This window comes from Apis laboriosa, unplaced genomic scaffold (genome assembly GCF_014066325.1).
Source record: "Apis laboriosa isolate Shangri-la unplaced genomic scaffold, ASM1406632v1 scaffold38_cov145, whole genome shotgun sequence".
Lineage (NCBI taxonomy): Eukaryota > Metazoa > Arthropoda > Insecta > Hymenoptera > Apidae > Apis > Apis laboriosa.
The window spans coordinates 2,136,039-2,152,976 of NW_025223092.1; the positions used below are offsets into that span (position 1 = coordinate 2,136,039).

Sequence of the window (16,938 nt, forward strand, 5' to 3'; positions counted from 1 at the left end):
CAGAGTTATTGATTCTGGACAAATAAACTTCACTGGGATATAACTTATAAATTGATACTCACATGAATTGTCCACTAGTTCTCCTTACATGATCTACGGATCGTATACGAAGAAGCTCGTAGAAAACTAAAGTATCTGAAAAGAAACGAAGAATTAGAAAGATCAATCAATTTCTCCAAACGATTAAATTTTATATTCAATTTAATAAATATCCAAAAATTTCCAAAACAATCATATTTATTCCCTTGTTTTTCCAAAATTTTTCCAAAATTTCAACCAATCTCAAAGTTTAAATCAGAATCAGTATATAAATTCTTTAAAATTTACATCGATTTACAATTTCTCATCGATTCCACTCTCCTCCTCCCTAATTCCTCGAAACGTTTTTTAAAAATAAAAATAATAAAAAAATCTCTTTTTCCACGTTTTAAATAAAACCTTCTTATTTAATAATTTACACAATTTCTCATCAATTCCACTCTTTTCCTCCCTAATTCCTCGAAACGTTTTTTAAAAATAAAAATAATAAAAAAATCTCTTTTCCCACGTGTTGAATAAAACCTTCTTATTTAATAATTTACACAATTTCTCATCGATTCCACTCTTTTCCTCCCTCGAAACGTTTTTTAAAAATAAAAATAATAAAAAAATCTTTTCTTCTGTTGAATAACCTTCTTATTTAATAATAACCTCCCTCTCTCTCTCTCTCTCTCTCTCTCTCTCTCTCTCTCTCTCTCTCTCTCTCTCTCCAGATTGAACGACGTTTTCGAACCACAAGCTACAAGCGTAATAAGAAGCAGATCGAGAGCAACTTCGTTTCGCTCATATCACCTGAAATGTGTTCCCGTAGGTAGTGGTGCTAATTATATTTACCGTACAACGCGGCACCGTCCTTGTTCGAAGTAAATAACGTATACGCGGAGGGGGGAGGGGGAGGAGGAAGAGGAGGAGGGGGAGGGGAGAGACGGGTAATAACAGGCAGAAATATGGTCGGCTAGGGAAAGTAGAACAAGCACCACGGTAGAAACACCGACCGAAGCTTATCATAGTTGCCGCATATCTACCAATTACGTTGGCTAATTCTAAGAAAGTTTTGATTAACGTACACTCTGCCAAGACCTGTTGAAACAAAATGGCCCGGCTAAGTCGATTAACCGAGCATCGAGTTCGACCGAATGCGATTTAATAACGCGAAAAGTTAGCATTTTTTGCGTTACGACGAATCATCGGTTCAGGTTAGGTTGAAAAAAGTGGGCGCGTGAGAAAATACACGAGGCAAGGTGCCTCGAGAGAAATGGAATCGACGATCACATTATGCGCTTCGAAATTTTTTGCTTCTGTTAAAATGAAATAATGTTGAGATTATTCCTTATTAGTAACGCGACGGTTATGGTTATTAATCGTACTTTTTTTGGTCATCATTTCGAAACTTTGGCAAGGCAAGAAAATTACAATATGTTGTAACGATGTTTATTTCTATTTTATCGTAATTTGATTGGAATCTTATTTAATTTGAATCTTAGATGAGAATAAAAATTTGATTTTTGGATTGTGATCGAAAAATTATTGCAAATTTTTATATTGCAATCTTACATTACTGTACATTCGTATATTTCAAAATCATCAGATTATCCTGCAAATTTTTATATTGCAATTTTACATAACTCTACATTCCTATATTTCAAAATCATCAGATTATCCTGTAAATTTTTATATTGCAATCTTACACAACTGTGCATTAGTATATTTCAAAAATCATCAGATTATCCTGCATAAGAAAATAACGAAAAAATCTCCAACTATCCATCACTTTTACATTCTCTTCGAGTTACACTACTTTCACCCCCCTCCCCAACGTCTCACTTCTCATATCCGTGCATCTATAATCCCACGAATATGGCACTTGACGAGCCATCGGGCTCGAAAGGGGGAAGAGTGTGAAGAACCGGCCCAAGGCACGTACCGCCGGTTTTCATAGCGAATTTTTAATTAAAGGCGGGGAGAAAAGGGTTCGTCCAAGGGTTCGTATCGTGGATGGAAACTTGCTAGTTTCCTCGAAACGTTTGACGAAGGATATAATCAGATCGTGGAGAAATTGTTCGCCGCGAAATTTCTCCATTCCCCATTAATTTTTCTTTTCACCAGGGTGGAGAAAGACACATCTCATCCCCCCTCTTCCGGCTTATCACCCTCTCGAAGGATTTAACGGGGCCGCTCTCTCTCTCTCTCTCTCTCTCTCTCTCTCTGGCTTCTCTTCCCCTTCCATTCGAAACTTCGTACACAGTGTTAGTTAGATCCCGAAGAAATGACTTCGAGATCTTCTGCGAGCACTTCGTTTGGCGAGCACTCGGACACGTGATTGGAATTTCGCCACGGGAAATTTCTTCGCCGAGTTTAGCGCCGGAATTGATTTCCCAACGTCTTTGAAAAGTTGATTCCGCGATGGAACATTCCGTGGAAGAATCTCTGCGATTTAATTCTTGGGGAAATTCATCGAACGAATTACTTTTTCGAATTATTATTATTATTGTTGTTGTTATTACGAGAAAAGGGGAATGTATTTGTTTGCACGCCGTAGTAACGATTGGATGAACACTTTAACGTTTCGCTTCTTATATTTTTATAAAGCGAGAAATTCAATGTTCGGAAGTGGAGTTAAATTGTTTAGAAAATTCTTTTCGTACGTGTAAATATTTATGATAATTTTCGAGGGAACGGATAGTAATATATACATGTGTAAATGATATGAAAAGATGCGTATTCGTGTACGTATACACGTTTGTTAATTCTGTATAGGATAAATTTGTTATTTATGCTTATGATTTTCAGACGTACACGTTGTGTTTGTTTCGAGTATAATTTTCACGTCGAAGAGTGTGTGTCTGGTTGTAAATAGCCTGGACCCTTTTGCGAAATTTAGCAATCAATATTAAAATTACAAGTGATTATAGTCTAAATTATTTATTTACAAGTAATTTGAGGAAGTTTCGTTAAATTTCGTTCGATACATATCGATCACTAAACTTTCAAAAAAAGTAATATCACAGTTTAAAGATCAAGAAAAATAAAAGAATAATGTAGTAATTTTTAAGTACATGATAGAACAAATTTCTTATAACATTTATTAGGCATATTTATATATATATATATAGATCATTAAAGCGATATATTTTCTATTTTATTTTATTTTTTTTTTTTAAATATTATTTCAAATTCCGTCACAAGATTTTCTATTTTTCTTTTTTCTTTTTTTTTTTTTTTTCGTGCGTATATATCTATAATCGAGAGAAAAAATTCCCCGACATTGATTGACAGACTTTAAAACAACGAAACGGTGGATATCGATGGATCAGAGATATGCGTGCTCGATTTTATTATTCTCATGATTGTCTTTTCCCGAACGAGCAAAACGAAATTGACGAATTGACACGCCACTTAAAAACCGGCGTAACAAATATTGTTGAATGAACACCGATCGAAATTGGGTGTGTATAGATTAAATTTTATCCGCGGATTATCGTCCTTCCCTTTTTCAATTTTTTCCCCCCCGCTACGTCGTCAAAATTTTTAAGGAAATTCAGCTTTCGAATATTTCGCTTATTCGAATATTTCATTCTTTTAATTAATTAAACGATAAATTAAGCGATAAACGTGATAAATTGAAATCGCAATTTAAACTTATCTGTTAAAATATGCGAGAAAATCAATTAATAAAAAGTCAAAATTCCTTATCTGTGCTGTGTTTAATCGGATACATAATATTAGAATGAATAAATATCTATCGATGTCTTTAAGAAAAGGAAAGAAAAAATTTTGATTTCTATTAGCGAAATTAACTATCCATTGAACCGAAAATCGAAAAAATTGGAATAACACGCTGCTTTCGTGTTATTATAAAAATTCGGATTCGTAGAAAATTAAAAAGTTCACTCGACTGGTCATCCAACGAGATTAAATTTAAGATTCGCAAGAATCGAGATGCTTAATGAAACCATTTCTCCATTACTTGAATCGTGTCATCGATTTTAATAATTCGCATTCGATATTTCGATCGAAAAAAAGGAGGGAAAAAAAAAAAAAAAAAAGATTTCGCAGAAATGACGCCTCCTTTGCTAATTATCAACCCCATTCTGACGGAAAACTTTTTTTTCTGCGCGATGGCAGAATGGGTCGGGTATCTATTTGTAACGAGCGTTTCGATTTTCCGTCAGAATGCTTTTAAAAGAAGGTAATAAAATGGTTTTCTTTTTTTCTTTTTTCTTTTTTTCTTCTCCCTCTTATGACGTGTACGCCGCAGATTAAAGTTTCTTTACATTGTTGTTGCAACTTCTGAAACCATTCCCTAAAACGTGCCTTCGTAACTCGTCCTATATAAATATTTTAATTAAAGTTTAAAGAATATCTAATATCCGGAGGAAAGAGGAAAAAAAAAGTGGGGAAGAAAATGGATTAACCATCCTCCGGCTATTTTCTTCTGGAAAGAATATTTTATCGTTTAATTTGAATATTTCGATATATTAATAACAGTCATTTTTATTAATGGTTTACACTATACATGATATAGAAGGAAATATGTATATGTGTGTGTATAAGAAGGTAGTGTTAAAAAGAGTAAAAGGAAAGAAAATAAAATAAGAAAGTAAAGGGATTACACGTATTACACGTTTTGAGAATTTGTAAAAGAAAAATTGAATAAATGATGGAGCAATGGAATTGATCTTGCATGTCTAAAATACGATTAATAAAATTGTTTGCAATAAAATTAATTCTATGTACGTGAAATAGAGGAAAATTTTTTGGGCATTTTTTCTCTGAGATAAAAAAAAAAGAAATAATTATATGATGATATATTAAGTAAAATTTTATTTGAGAAATAAATTTCATTCGAATGATTTATTTATCAAATATTTGATTATTTTATTTCGAGTATTTCTCTGTTGTTTGTATTCGAAGAGTTATTGTCCGATTAATGATGGTCTATTTCACTTAATTCCAGGCAACATTCTCAGAACACATTCCATGCTTGAGGAACAAAATATATTTGTGTCACGAGTAATGTAATAGTAAACAGTAATAATGTAACAATAAAGTCGTGTAACGAGTTATGTAATATTATATAATTTTTTTTATATAAAATTATTAATTTAATAGAATGTAAAATATATTAAAAGGAAAATGTTGGTTTCTTTGAAATGAAAAACAACAAAGATTAAAAAAATGTTGCAATAAAATAAATGATCCTAAGGAAATAATTATTTATCATTCTCAAATTCCAAACTTTGAATAATTCGTTAATCTATTATCTGAATACATGTGTTTGATGAATACAACTCATCGCAAAGAAATTAAAATTTTAAAAATTTGAAACATATTTTCAACATTAAAACTTGGGAATATTTTGAGAGAATAACAAAGTAAAAGACGTATAAAATAAAGAAACAAAGAAATAACATAAACTCAATTGGAAAAATTATATGTTATACATTCTATGGGAACAGATTAAATTTTATTATTTTGTTCCATTTAGCATTTTTTTATTATTTTTATTTTTGGAACAACATTATTGAATTAAAGCAATAAAAAGTAGATGCTATTTCATTATAATTTAATTCGTTAATTTAATTTTATTGTATGTCATATTTATTTTGAATTTTATCAATACAATTCTCAACTCTTAATTTTGAACATATTCAGAAAAATATTTCTAAAATAGAATTACACTGTTAACAAATTTGATCATAGCTCACGCTTTTGTTTTATCAATTGATAATTCAAAAATATATATATTTTTTTTAATTTTATCACAAGAAATTATATTAAATATATTATTAATTATATTATTATATTAAATAATTATATTTAATATTATATTAAATAATATTATATTAAATATCATTATATTAAATAATATAATATTATATTAAATATTAATTATATTAATTATATTAAATAGTATTTAAGAATTAATCAAGAGTTTTATAGTTTTATTAAAAAAAAAAGTTATGACGATCATCATTGATTTCGTGTCTTCCAAAGAAAAATAATTCGTGATACAAATTGTTTACAAAAGTATTTAATCGAAGAAAAGTTACATCTTATTTAAAATACGCTAATCTTTATCAGAAAAAATCCACGAATATGAATTAAAAAAAGTCAAATTTTTTCAAAAAGTACTTTTTCACGCGAAGTGAAAAATTTCTGAATATTTTGAACGCAAATACGATCTTTACACCGATATAATATTTTTTTCTTTTTTGTTTAAGCAGTAATAACGTTATTTGCAACGTAAAAAAAAATAAGTATCTTGTCATTTTTATAACGAATCATGTACACCACAAATTTACATCGACTTATTAAAAAGACTTATTAAAAATACAAACGTATTCTTTCTTCTTCGAACAGAATTTCCAACTATAAATCGTAAAAAATTCACACGCTCCTCAGTTCCACGAATTACAAGAGCATCAGCGGACAGTTTGGTCGATGGATCCAATTAAAACGAAATCCAAAGAAGAGAAGAAAAAGTGATATTCAGTGGAATACCAACCCGACAATCGAACGCATATGCATCCCCGGATGGAGCCGAATATTTGGACCGCGCTTCCAAGTATTGGCCGGCAAACTTTCGAATAATTAATCGCTCGAAAATTTTGTCTTCCCCTATAGCCAACCCTGTGAATACCGAATACCCGTGATTAATCTTATTTGCCCTCGACTCGATCGATGAAACCAGGGAGGGTGAACCCTGGGGCCTGGTATTCATCGACTCCGCCATTTTTTTTCTTTTCCTTTCTTTTTTATTTTATTTTATTTTATTTTATTTCTTCTTTTTATTTCACTTTTTAGAAAGCTTCCTGCTAACTGCGCAAAATGATCTATCGCTGTTCAGAACTGATTATTTTAAATGAAAGTGTGTTTGGCTGCTAACAGGATTTCCAAGTATTCGCAATTCTGCACGAGAATTGGTGGCTTTTAAGCGGTGTTCCAATGTTGAAAATTTATGGCGACGCAAGGAATGCGTTTTTTTTTTCTTTTTCGTGCATTCTTAATTATTGGCATATACGAATTATCTTCTTGATTTTCTCGTGTAATTGTATAAATGTAATTTTAGGTAAGGATAAAAGAAAGATGAAATTTCTGTCTTTCTCAAATTTTTATTTATTATTACTTTCTTTATTCTTTAATTATGCGAAAAAATAAATGTTTGATAATTGTTGTATCATTTTCTCCTTTTATAGATATTTAAAATACAATCAAAAATACAAAATTAAATTTTAAAAATTCCTTCTTATAAAAATCATTTAATAACAGAAACGTGTTAATAAAATTTCATTTCTATTTTACCAAAAAGAAATCTATTATTTAATTCCTTTAATTAAAATACCATAATTCTTAAGAATAAACTCTCGAAAGAGGAATTGTCTAAATATTCCTCGATTAAAGAGAAAAATATCGCAAAAGGAATATTGCAATTTCTAAAAAAGTTTGTTGAAAATAAGATAAGAATCGAAGGTATAATGTTCATTATTCGTATCAATCAGGCAATGAAGAATGTATATTAACAATTAGCCGAATACGGAATGATGAGTGAAATTTTCATAGCAATTAAGCGTGCACAATGCATGGGAAATTAACGAAGTATCGCAGCGCAAATCGCTGGCGGATGATCCCAGCGGATTGAAACAAAGGAATCATTGTTCCATAAGTAATATATATACGACGTTAATACCTGGAAAGCGCGAGAATGATCAAAGGGACGTGAGCAAAATTTCATCTTTACATCAACGGAAATAGGAAGCACGTCTTCGTTTCGAATATGAGATTACAAAGATACCGTGGATGCTTACGGATAGAGGGCGGAATCCCTGCGATTTTGGCCACGACATGCTTGAAATATAAATTAACTTGTGCTGTTTCAAATTGCTATAATGCTGGACAACGTAATTAAGAGACGATCTCGTTCAGAAAGAACGGGAACGAATGTGCATGAAATAAATAATTAAAGTATACATATATAGATTATCACCATATCATATTTCTTTGATAATTTAAAAATTTTGAGTTTCAGTTTCAACTTGTAATAATTCTCTTGATTAACATTATATTATATATATATATGGATTATATTATAGATTATATTAGAATGATAGTAGAACTTCCATTATTATTATTATGATAAGATAAATGTGTTTTCTTATCACAACAATAGAAACAAAATTTGAAATCGATGTTGGATAAGCTCGATAATTTACTATTGGATTGAAAAATAAGGAAATTAGAAAATGAGAGGGTAGAATTGTGTTGAAAAGTATGCTCATTGCTTTTTTATAAAAAATTGTTAGGATTTTATCTACGTCATTATTTTTTGGAATAAAAGAAAATAAAAGTGAGGATAAAATTTTATTGGAAAACTATTGTAATAATATAAAAAAGAAAACTAAGCACGTTTCTAGCAAATTATTAGGATGCAATTATCTTTTTCAACCTCAATATAACCTCGTGTATCGTGTAATTTTCGTATTCCGCACAAGCATCCTCCGTAATTCATTTTCCTCTTGCCCGATCGTTAACAGAATACCAGGTAAAACCAGTTTCGTAGTGTAATACTGATTACACATTTGACCAAGCAGAAGCAACTTTCGAAATTATTGCAGCAGCTGCGAGGTAACTAACCGACGGGGATAAAACTTTCGATTAAAATCGATCCTGAATTCCGTATATAACGCGACAAATAGCTAAACCACGGGTAAAAGTAAGCCATTTGTCAATGATTTCGCGTGTGATCCGTTAAAAAAAAAAAAAAAAAAAAACCAAAATTGGGTATGCACAGTTGGCGTTAACGACGAGTTTTTCGTCCATTATTTCAACCACGATTAATCTCTGCGAATAATTTCGAGCTGTTGATATTCACCTCGCATTATCCTGAAGCTGAAGAGGAATTTCTAAAGAGGGTGTATTTATCTGATACAAACCGTAAAATAATTAATATTCATAAATGTTACTCTCGGAGTTAAGAAAAATTCGACAAATTTTTTTTCTTCTTCTTCATTTTTTATCATTTAAAAACAGTGTAAGTTATCTTCTCCAAAAAATACTCAATAAATGTTCAAGAGTTTCCTTATCGTTTAAATTTTCACGTTGATTTACACCGATTTTAATTTTCTATTATTAATATAACAAGCATATGTATATTCCAGACTCGAGAATACAATGTAACAATAACTGTGATTTTTTTTTAATATTAACTTATAATTCATAATATTAATTTATAATTCATAAATGTTATTCCCAGAATTAAGAAAAATTTAACAAAATTTTTTTTTTCTCATTATAAGCGTTCAAGAATTTTCTTATCATTTAAACTTTCACTTATCAAACATGATTTTAATTTTCTATTATTCAATATAACAAATATATTCCTTTATGTATATTCTCAAACTCGTGCAAAGAATCGAAAATATAATGTAATAATAACTATGACTTTTTTAATATTCATAAATATTACTCTAGGAATTAAGAAAAATTCGACAAATTTTTTTTTCTCATTTTTTATCATTTAGAAACATTATAAGTTACTTTCTCCAAAAAATACTCCATAAATGTTCAAGAGTTTCCTTATCATTTAAACTTTCAGTTGATTTACACCGATTTTAATTTTCTATTACCAATACAACAAGTATATTTCTTTATATATATTCGAGACTCGTGCAAAGAATACAATATAACAATTTTTTAATATTCATAAATATTGCTCTTAAAGTTAAGAAAAATTCGACAAAATTTTTTTAACTCATCATAAACGTTCAAGAATTTTCTTATCGTTTAAACTTTTATCTATTAAACGTGATTTACACCGATTTTAATTTTCTATTATTCAATATAACAAATATATTCCTTTATATATATTCGAGTCTCGTGCAAAGAATACAATATAACAATTTTTTAATATTCATAAATATTGCTCTTAAAGTTAAGAAAAATTCGACAAAATTTTTTTAACTCATCATAAGAGTTCAAGAATTTTCTTATCGTTTAAACTTTCACCTATCAAACATGATTTTAATTTTCTATTATTCAATATAACAAATATATTCCTTTATGTATATTCTCAGACTCGTGCAAAGAATCGAAAATATAATGTAATAATAACTATGACTTTTTTAATATTCATAAATATTACTCTAGGAATTAAGAAAAATTCGACAAAATTTTTTTTTCTTATTTTTTATCATTTAGAAACATTATAAGTTACCTTCTCCAAAAAATACTCCATAAATGTTCAAGAGTTTCCTTATCATTTAAACTTTCACTTGATTTACACCGATTTTAATTTTCTATTACCAATACAACAAGTATATTCCTTTATATATATTCGAGACTCGTGCAAAGAATACAATATAACAATTTTTTAATATTCATAAATATTGCTCTTAGAGTTAAGAAAAATTCGACAAAATTTTTTTAACTCATCATAAGTGTTCAAGAATTTCCTTATCGTTTAAACTTTCACTTCTAAAACGTGATTTACACCGATTTTAATTTTCTATTACCAATATAACAAGTATATTCCTTTACGTATATTCGAGACTCGTGCAAAGAATCGACAAAAATTTCAACCCTTACGTCAACACACAACGATAAGATTAACTAATTATCAAAAAAAGTACGCCTATCCAAGCATATTTCCATCCTCCGATTAATCCAACGTACCACCAGAGCTTCGCGTAATTTGCATTCCAATGTTCCACCATCCCGTGTACAGGGGCGAAACGACGATGAAATGATCTTTCTCGTTGCCCCCCTCCCCTCTCCCCTCTCCCCTCCCTCTCCCCCCTCCTCTCGACCGATTAGACGTTCTCGTTTAACGGTTCGCGTGCTCGAAACACCGCGATCGCGATAAATTTCGAATACAAATAAATCTTATCTCGTTCCACCCTCCGGTCCAGAGTTAATTCCGGGAAACGAAGTCTGCTCACGGCACCTCCATTTCGGCCGGGACACGCCCTCCCCACCCTTCGAACTTGTTTCGAAAACTTATGTTTAGAGTTTAAGAGGAAGTTTGAGCGCGATACAGAGGCGGGTGAAGAGCGGGTGATTGTGTGAACTTGAATCCCGTGCTGCTCCTGCATCGGACCCTTCCCTCTTTCTCTCTTTCTCACGAATCCTTAAGGAACTTGAAAACATCCCTCCTCCTCTCCCCGTTGCAAGCGCGCTAGCAACTTCTTAACGAATTGATTGCATTTGATCCGTTCGTTGCCAGATGTCTTGCGCAATAACACCCCAAAACTTCGTCGAAATCGTCCTCAAGAGTCGAGCCATGGATTCGATACCGTTTTCGTGCTCTTCTCCAGGGATGGCTCGAAAGGGTTGAGGGCGATCGTCGACGCGGAAGTTCGTTTTATTCGACGAGCGCGTTTCGAGGAGAGAATTAAATGAAATGAAATGAAATGATGGAAGGATGGAAATTCGGTTATTTTATTCTACTTTATTCTTTTTCGGTTTAATCGTTTCGTTATTAATCACAAACGAAGGAGGAGAAGAAGAGTAGATATTTCTTGACAGAGAAGATAGATTTTTTCTTTTTTTGGTATTGTAAGATTAATGGTGGATTTATAATTTTAATTTTTACGTTACGTAAAAATCGTTTATCGATGAATAAAATATTTGAAATGTGTTTTTAAATGTGTCGTGTCCAGTTTTTAGTTTGGACGCGAGGAAGAAACAGTTTTATCAAAATTATTTTAATTATCAATCGAATCATTTGTGTTGAAAACACAAGTTTTGTAAAAATGTTTCCTTTTCAATGATGTAGCTAACGAATTTTATTTATATTATATAATATTTTTGCATATAATAATAATAATAATAATACTTATTATCTTTTTAATCAATCTTGATCGTAATCTGTTACGTACGTGGCAGATGTTTTTCCAGATATTTTTTTTTTTGTTGCATGGACATCTCTCAGAAAATAAAACTCCATTTTTTCCAAGAAATATCTGAATATTAATAAAAAAAAAAAAAAAATAAATGAAAATGAATTCTGTTTATTTTGCAAAAGTAGAAAGTCAATTTTTACGGCGATAATATTTTTATATTTTTAATTTTTCAAAATGAAAAATAGAATATTAATAAAATTATAGATAAATATTAAATCCGTTATAATATCTCAAATATCACCTATTTTTAAAAAAATTTATGACAGCACATTAAAGTTTCTTTCAAACAGAAATTAAATTAGCTAAAACATTTTGTAAATAGCGATTATAAAAATAACGATTCAAAAAAATAATATTTCTTATTAACATCGTAATATTATAAATTTTCTCTATTTCCAATCGCAAGTTTCCACGAACAGCACAAAAATTCAACGATAATTTTACATTTTCGAATACACTTCCAAACGCAACAACACAATTTCACAAATTAGCGAGAATAAAAATTGAAACTCCGCAGTTTTCAGGCCGCAATAATGCATTTCAAACTTTCCATTCCTCCTCCTCTAATTACGAATTACGTAATTTCACCGATATTTTCGACCGTGACACCGTTTCCCCCGAAAAAAAGGTTTTAATTTTCACGAATCGCTTCTTGGGAAGCGATGCACAGCCAGGACGAGAAAGCACGCGGATTTCGAGTTGAGCGTTGCCACGATTTAAACTCGCGGGGTTAATCTTGCGGAATGGCCGACACGGGGGTGAAATAGTGCTCGGCCAAAGTGGAAGAAATTCGTTAAGCGCGAATTTGAAATTTTCGTTCAAGGTTAGAAGCCGGAAACGGGTCAACGGGAATGTCTAAAGGGGAAAATATGCGGGATCCCTCCTTTATCCGTTTCCACGATTTAAAAGCGATCGTCGAGACCTCTTCCTCGAGATTTCGAAACTCAAATACGGGATCCTGATTTATAATTGAAGCGTTCTAGCGGAAAGGAGCTAAGTGCCAGAAAGTAAATTTAGAACAAAGGGAAAGTTTGCCCGGAGAAAATTATTAGAGGGAATAGAATAATTGATGTTGATGGAATTATACTTATTTGTATAAAATTTTATCCACGTTCTTAGTTAATGGAATATATCGCACGTGCGTTGTAATTTTTTTCGAATTCTTGTCTTGATCTTTCTTTATTTTTTTTTTTTCTTTTATTCCGTGAAATATAGTGAAAGATAATATTTTATTCTTGCAGGGAAATTAAAAAGAGATTAAAATATTTTATTATTCCTTATATTGAAACAAGCATTGAGAATCTGCATTATAAATTTTCTTGCGCGAATAATTACAAATGAAAAATAACTCGGATGACTATCTCGACGATCGCAATGTCAAGTTAGGAATTCATATCTTGATATATAATAATAATCTCTGCAAAATGCAAAATGTAAATTGATTATTTCAGACATTACGTAATCTGGTTCCTTATGCGAGAACGTGTTGAAGATATACGAAGATTATTCACGAGAAATGAAAATGGAGATTGAAAAATGAAGAAATGGAAATGAAAAGAGAAATCGGAAATCTAAAAAAATTGTAGTAATAATATTCTTGGTGAAAAATGGTGAATGATAAAAAAGATCTATCAAAAAAAAAATTATGACGAATATTCTTCGTCAAGGCTACGACGTTGCGTAAAAATTCATCGATCGACACAAAATAAAATTTCGAAATTATATCTCATAGATAGATTCGCGAGAAAAGTAACGAAAAATTGGAGATAATTTCGGATTCTTTTTGTTCTTAATGATCAAAAGAGAAAATATAATTTCGAAGAGGTGTGAACCTCTAGCAGCGTTATTTCAGCTTGCCCATTTGTACCCGACACGCGACACGCTTATTTCGTTCTTATTTACTTCTCGAGCATTAATTGTTCAACTTGTTGCTCACTTATACACGACGCTTCAACTTTTTCAAGTATGAAACCTGGCAAGGAAGAGGGGAGGAGAAAAGAAAAAAAAAAAAAAAAAATATGAGAGGCAGGGACTCTCGGAAGGGGAGAGCACACGGTGGCACAGTTACAAGACTTTTACGTTGCCCCGGGGAAATTGCCATGGTAATTCCATCCTCTTTGTCCGAGAGTTCTCTAAAACAAAAATTAACATTCGACCCATCTACCAGAAATGCAAGGCCGGGAACATTTCCGTGCTTACTTTACAATTTTCGCATATTCGCGCATATTCCTTTGACGTATCTTGGAAAAATAAATAGAAAGTATGGTATGAAGGGAAAAAAGTCTATTAACGAGTTACTTAATCCAGCGATGCGTATTAGATTAGAACTTTTCAAATATAAATTTACTAGATTAAGATGTAGGGTTCACTAAGCTAGCGTTTATAAGATAATAAGATTTAAGAATTTGAGTCACTAGTAACTAGTTGGTTAATGTTCTTCATTTCAAATGAAAATGAAAATTTCACGTTAGATTAGGATTTTAATTTTTTAATTAAAGATTTATCAAAGTAGATCTAATTAGTATAGAGTTTACTAGATTAGATTTAAGTTATTGGTTAATATTTATTTTTTGATATCCAACTTTTAATCCAGAAATGCATGTTAAGATCTAGGGTTCACTAGACTAGCGTTTACCATATTAAGATCTAAGGATTTGAGTTACTAATAACATTGGTTAACGTTTTTAATTTCAAATGAAAATGAAAATTTCACGTTAGGATTTCACATTAGGATTTTAATTTTTTAATTAAAAATTTATCAAAGGAGTAGATCTAATTAGTATAGAGTTTACTAGACTAGATTTAAGTTATTGGTTAATATTTATTTTTTGATGTTCAACTTTTAATCCAGAAATGCACGTTAAGATCTAGGGTTTACTAGGCTAGCGTTTACCATAGTAAGATCTAAGGATTTAAGTTATTAATAACATTGGTTAACGTTTTTCATTTCAAATGAAAATTTCACGTTAGATTAGGATTTTAATTTTTTGATTAAAGATTTATCAAAGGAGTAGATCTAATTAGTATAGAATTAACTAGATTAGATTTAAGTTATTGGTTAATTTTAATTAATATTTATTTTTTGATGTTCAATTTTTAGAGAAATGCAAATGTTGAATTAGATTCTTTTAAATTATTATAGATATTATTAGATTAGAATCTAGAATAGATCTAGAATCTAGATTAGAATCTACATTTAGTGGAAGATTAGCAGATTTAGGATCTGTTAGACTAGAATTTAGTAGACAAGGATTTACTAGATTGGGATTTACTAGAGTATAAGAGACTATGATCCGTTAAACTGTAGTTTACTACTATTGGACTACTAGGACTTGCAATTAGTAGCATTTACTAAATTAAGCTCCTTTAAAAATCTTTATCATATATGTCAACGTTCAAAACAAATTTGTAAACATTCATTTCATTTTAATTCAATTTTCGATACATTCTTTCACTATTTTTACAATAGTACAGAATAAAAATCTACTAAAATTTGTTATATCAACTTATATAAAGTTTATTATTTGCCTGAGGAATAAATTGATGCGAAAAACTTAAGCAAGTTTGTTCATCACAAATGTCGTATAAAAACATGTTTGAAATTTACGTTTTACAAGCTCATATGTCGGATCAAATAAATCTTTCTTTCTGCCTTTTATTTAAAGAAGAAAAGAAAGAAAGAAAGAAAGAAGGAAGGAAGAAAGTTTCATCTCGGGATTAAACTCTTCCTTTCGCAAAGACAAAAGTAGCAGAATAATTGTCACGCGCGACGGAAATCTACAGGTGTACAGAAAACCACAAGTAACAAAGCGGTGGTTACGAGAAAAAGGGTGGCGCGAATAGAAGGCAATGGAACACGAACACATTCTCGTAGAACAAGTGTAACTTCTAGTTAGACACGGGAGATGGTAGTTTCACCGCTCAAGTTCAGAATCGGTGACGATGTAAATTCTGTTCAACAATCAAGCAACTCTATCTCAAAATGGTTAAACGTTCTTTAAAATTCCATCTTTGACAATCAAATTTTAAAAATCGGATAAGTCACGAAAAAAATATTTCTTCGCCTAAAAATACAAGAAACTTTTGACTCATTACGATGTGAATGATATTTATCAATTGGATGGATCATTTCTTCCCCCCAAAAATTTTTATTCATAACAACGATATCCAAATTTGATTTTGGAATACAAATTTTTGTATTAAAAGTTGCATCTTTGACAAGTTCAAATTTTAAAAATCGGATAAGTCACGATGAAAAATATATTTCTTCGGCTAAAAATACAAGAAATTACTTTTGACTCATAACAAAGTGAATGATATTTAATATTTATCTATTCATGGATGAATCATTTCTTCCCCCCAAAAATTTTTATTCATAACAAGGATATCCAAATTTGATTTTGGAATACAAATTTTTATATTAAAAGTTGCATTTTTGACAATCAAATTTTAAAAATCGGATAAGTCACGATGAAAAATATATTTCTTCGGCTAAAAATACAAGAAATTACTTTTGATTCATAATAAAGTGAATGATATTTAATATTTATCAATTCATGGATGAATCATTTCTTCCCCCCAAAATTTTTTATTCATAATAACAACTTATCCAATTTTATATTCAAATTTGATTTTGAAATACAAATTTTTGTATTAAAAATTGCATTTTTCTTTTTTAGATGTGTACTTTGAATCTCAGTTTTATCTAACGTATGAAGAAGAGCAAAACGAGAGATTCAAACAAGGAGGAAAGAAATAAAGGAATAAATGGATGAGTTCTATCTGTATTTGTTTATATTCTTTCTTCTGTCAAACACGAGAAACGATAGAACCAATTAAACTCGACAGACTTCGTTCATATTTTCGCGTGGAGTAAGCGAAACGTGGAATAATTTCGGATTATTCCACGTTACATTCCATCAAGGGAAGGAAACTATGGTGTATTCCATGGAATTCGAGATTCACTTTGACGAAATCGACTTACCCCCAAATATAATTC

General features: G+C 30.5%; 1 long non-coding RNA gene across 1 annotated transcript in view; it reads right to left on the reverse strand.

Annotated features, from left to right (window-relative positions):
- The window catches only part of LOC122715577, a 187,396-nt gene that overhangs the window by 150,679 nt on the left and 19,779 nt on the right, over positions 1 to 16,938 (reverse strand). The window contains exon 2 of the long non-coding RNA XR_006346867.1: positions 63 to 135. This is a non-coding gene — a long non-coding RNA (uncharacterized LOC122715577). The remainder of the gene's footprint in view (positions 1 to 62; positions 136 to 16,938) is intronic.